This window comes from Drosophila bipectinata, unplaced genomic scaffold, assembly GCF_030179905.1.
Source record: "Drosophila bipectinata strain 14024-0381.07 unplaced genomic scaffold, DbipHiC1v2 scaffold_63, whole genome shotgun sequence".
Lineage (NCBI taxonomy): Eukaryota > Metazoa > Arthropoda > Insecta > Diptera > Drosophilidae > Drosophila > Drosophila bipectinata.
In genome coordinates, this window is record NW_027222988.1 from 5371 (window position 1) to 10500 (window position 5130).

The 5130-nt window shown below is 36.7% G+C and overlaps 1 non-coding gene across 1 annotated transcript; it reads right to left on the minus strand.

Moving 5' to 3' along the window:
- Nucleotides 1-738: 738 nt before the first annotated feature.
- LOC138927715 (large subunit ribosomal RNA) lies at nt 739-4687 on the minus strand. Its single transcript, XR_011444190.1, has one exon. It is a non-coding gene; the product is annotated as a large subunit ribosomal RNA (ribosomal RNA).
- Between the last annotated feature and the right edge of the window lie 443 nt (nt 4688-5130).

The window sequence follows — 5130 nt, forward strand, 5'->3', positions numbered from 1 at the left end:
TTTAATATTTTAATATCCGTGAGGTTTTAAATAGGGACAGAAGGAATCTCTTGAATTGAATCATGCGCGTCACTAATAAGATGACAAGGCATTTGGCTACCTATGCGAAAGTAATTCAACTCCCGCCGTCTTAAGGTTTAAGACTTATAACAATATATGTTTAATATTTTTAATATCCGTGAGGGTTTAAATAGGGACAGAAGGAATCTCTTGCATTGAATCATGCGCGTCACTAATAAGATGACGAGGCATGTGGCTACCTATGCGAAAGTAATTCACCTCCCGCCGTCTTAAGGTTTAAGACTTATAACAATATAAATGAAAAATATTATTTTCATTTTTCACGTCACTAATAAGATGACGAGGCATTTGGCTACCTAAACGAAAGTAATTCATCTTCCGCCGTTATAAGGTTTAAGACTTATAACAATATAAATGAAAAATATTATTTTCATTTTTCACGTCACTAATAAGATGACGAGGCAGTTGGCTACCTAATAGAAAGTAATTCAACTCTCGCGGTTTAATGGTTTAAGACGTATAACATTATAAATGAAAAATATTTTTTCATTTTTCACGTCACTAATAAGATGACGAAACAGTTAGTAGGCCACAATTAGTAGGGAAACGTGGACAACCCGTGATAAATCCTTATATGCTTTCTTAGATATAGCATATAAAGATTTTTTATACTAAATATACATATTTACACATGCATATTTACATTTTTTTTATATTTCGAATCATCAAGCAAAGGATAAGCTTCAGTGGATCGCAGTATGGCAGCTGCTCAACCACTTACAACACCTTGCCCGTTACAAAAGTCGTTTACAATTGATTCTAGGCTTTGTCATTGTATTAAATAATGTTTTCATATGTAACTAGCATGGCATCAGGTGATCAAAGATCCTCCCAATTTACTATGTTACAAATTACATTGGCATCACATCCATTGTCGTTTAAAATATAAATAATAAACTTTAAATGGTTTAGAAGCCATACAATGCAAATTGCCCCTTATTTATCATTGCAGTCCAGCACGGATACGACCTTAGAGGCGTTCAGGCATAATCCAACGGACGTAGCGTCATACCACTGTTCGCTCGAACAAGTATTGTGCCATTGGTCCGTACCTGCGGTTCCTCTCGTACTACGCAGGAATGCTGTCGCAACAACGTTTTGTCATTAGTAGGGTAAAACTAACCTGTCTCACGACGGTCTAAACCCAGCTCACGTTCCCTTGCATGGGTGAACAATCCAACGCTTGGTGAATTTTGCTTCACAATGATAGGAAGAGCCGACATCGAAGGATCAAAAAGCGACGTCGCTATGAACGCTTGGCCGCCACAAGCCAGTTATCCCTATGGTAACTTTTCTGACACCTCTTGTTAAAAACTTTGTAAACCAAAAGGATCGATAGGCCGAGCTTTTGCTGTCCCTGTGTGTACTGAACACCGAGATCAAGTCAGCATTTGCCCTTTTGCTCTATGTGTGGTTTCTGTCCGCACTGAGCTGGCCTTGGGACACCTCCGTTATTATTTGAGAGATGTACCGCCCCAGTCAAACTCCCTACCTGGCAATGTCCTTGAATTGGATCATACCTGAGTAATTGGAGTTATACCAAATTTTCAAATCGATAATACATGAATGCATCTCTCATTAAAGAATTTGTTTGCGATTATATAACAAACTCGTGATACTTTGATCAAGAAGCTTGCATCAAAACCCAATACCATAAGATATAATAAATATATCCGTATAATGGCTAGGAAATGATACACGTTCCATTTAATCAAGTAAGTAAGGAAACAATAAGAGTAGTGGTATTTCATTGTCGATACCAAACCGAAGTCTAATATCTCCCACTTATTCTACACCTCTTATGTCTCCTTACACTGCCAGATTAGAGTCAAGCTCAAAAGGGTCTTCTTTCCCCGCTAATTATTCCAAGCCCGTTCCCTTGGCTGTGGTTTCGCTAGATAGTAGATAGGGACAGAAGGAATCTCGTTAATCCATTCATGCGCGTCACTAATTAGATGACGAGGCATTTGGCTACCTTAAGAGAGTCATAGTTACTCCCGCCGTTGACCCGCGCTTACTTGAATTTCTTCACTTTGACATTCAGAGCACTGGGCAGAAATCACATTGTGTCAACACCCGCTAGGGCCATCACAATGCTTTGTTTTAATTAGACAGTCGGATTCCCCAAGTCCGTGCCAGTTCTGAATTGATTGTTAATTGATAATCGTTATAATTAATAAGAACTAATTGGTTTGACCCAACTAGTATTCTTAAAAATTTTAGCAAGAAAGTTCCACAATTGGATACGTAACTAAACTATCCGGGGAACAAGTTACAACCATAAATGATTATAACTCTATTTACCCAGAACGAGCACATAAACCATATTATTGTTTCCCAATCAAGCCCGACTATCTCAATCTTCAGAGCCAATCCTTATCCCGAAGTTACGGATCTAATTTGCCGACTTCCCTTACCTACATTATTCTATCGACTAGAGACTCTTCACCTTGGAGACCAGCTGCGGATATTGGTACGGCCTGTTGAGAAGTTTGCGTATCCCCACCATAAATTTTCAAGGTCCGAGGAGAAAATATCGACACAACAGTATATGTCATGCTCTTCTAGCCCATCTACCATATCTCTCTGCGAAAGACTTCCATGGTAGTACGACTATAAAACAGAAAAGAAAACTCTTCCGATATCTCTCGACGGCTTCTTTATGGTCGTTCCTGTTGCCAGGATGAGCACGAGGCCCATATTTAATAACAAACGGATACTCAACAGGTTACGGAATTGGAACCGTATTCCCTTTCGTTCAAAATTATTCAAGTATATAATTTTCACAATAATTGTAATATTTATTTTTACTTGAAAATTTTCGGCTTTCGCCTTGAACTTAGGACCGACTAACTCGTGATCAACCACTGTTCACACGAAACCCTTCTCCACTTCAGTCCTCCAAGGTCTCATTCGATTATTTGCTACTACCACCAAGATCTGTACCAATAGCAGCTCCATGCAGGCTTACGCCAAACACTTCTACGCATACCATTGTACCTTCCTACTCACTAAAGTTTCAAAATTTATATTACAAGTAATATAAATCATCTACTTTAGCGGTAATGTATAGGTATACAACTTAAGCGCCATCCATTTTAAGGGCTAGTTGCTTCGGCAGGTGAGTTGTTACACACTCCTTAGCGGATTTCGACTTCCATGATCACCGTCCTGCTGTTTTAAGCAACCAACGCCTTTCATGGTTTCTGCATGAGTTGTTAATTTGGGCACCGTAACATTACGTTTGGTTCATCCCACAGCGCCAGTTCTGCTTACCAAAAGTGGCCCACTGGGCACATTATATCATAACCTTAAACTTCATATCAAGAAAGTTAAGGTTCTTACCCATTTAAAGTTTGAGAATAGGTTAAGATCGTTTCGACCCTAAGGCCTCTAATCATTCGCTTTACCAGATAAGATTATTTTATATAACATTAAAATGCACCAGCTATCCTGAGGGAAACTTCGGAAGGAACCAGCTACTAGATGGTTCGATTGGTCTTTCGCCCTATACTCCACCCTGACAATCGATTTGCACGTCAGAACTGTTTCGGTCTTCCATCAGGGTTTCCCCTGACTTCAACCTGATCAAGTATAGTTCACCATCTTTCGGGTCACAGCATATCTGCTCAAGGTACGTTCCAGTTAGAGGCATAAATAATATAAATATTATTATACATAACTATATAGAACGCCCCGGGATTGTGTTAATTAACTATAAAATAGTTAAAAAACTAATCCCATTAATAGTCAAGTTAATTACGCTATTAGGTTTATATCCCAATAACTTGCACATATGTTAGACTCCTTGGTCCGTGTTTCAAGACGGGTCCCGAAGGTATCCTGAATCTTTCGCATTGTTAATCATACAAGTGCATATAATAAACACAAAAATCAATGATAATTATGCCATTATATAATTCCGAAAAATTAACGCACTGTATTCTTATTAATCTATCAACACTTTATCAAATTAATGACATTTATCCTATGTTAAAATGCAAGCATAATAATTTGAATAAACTATAAGTCATATTTTATGATAAATTATATATGTTAATAGATTACAATGTCCTTATATGGAAAAAATGCACACTATTTCTATAATATTATTTAAATATTATAACTTTAATGATGAATTTTCCATAATGGATATTCAGGTTCATCGGGCTTAACCTCTAAGCAGTTTCACGTACTATTTAACTCTCTATTCAGAGTTCTTTTCAACTTTCCCTCACGGTACTTGTTTACTATCGGTCTCATGGTTATATTTAGTTTTAGATGGAGTTTACCACCCACTTAGTGCTGCACTATCAAGCAACACGACTCTTTGGAAACATCATCTAGTAATCATTAACGTTATACGGGCCTGGCACCCTCTATGGGTAAATGGCCTCATTTAAGAAGGACTTAAATCGTTAATTTCTCATACTAGAATATTGACGCTCCATACACTGCATCTCACATTTGCCATATAGACAAAGTGACTTAGTGCTGAACTGATTTCTTTTCGCTCGCCGCTACTAAGAAAATCCTTGTTAGTTTCTTTTCCTCCCCTAATTAATATGCTTAAATTCAGGGGGTAGTCCCATATGAGTTGAGGTTGTATAAAGCAATGTATATATATATAAACAATATATCTCTATGAAGAACAATATATTTGATATATTTTCAATTTTCGCATCTTTAAATAAGAGACAATTCTAGTTAAAAAAAATTTAATTTTTTTTATGCTAGACATTTCTCAGTATTATTTGAATTGAAAAAGAAAGAATTGTATATCTTCATTTTTTCTTTTATAAATATTTGAGATAATTGCTTTTATATTTAATATTATGAATATATAAATATATCCAATAATATACCATATGCATATCATTATAAAAATATATAATAATAAGCAACTTTATTAGCATAGTCTTACAACCCTCAACCATATGTAGTCCAAGCAGCACTATAAAATTAATTAAAGTACATAACAGCATGGACTGCGATATGCGTTCAAAATGTCGATGTTCATGTGTCCTGCAGTTCACACGATGACGCACA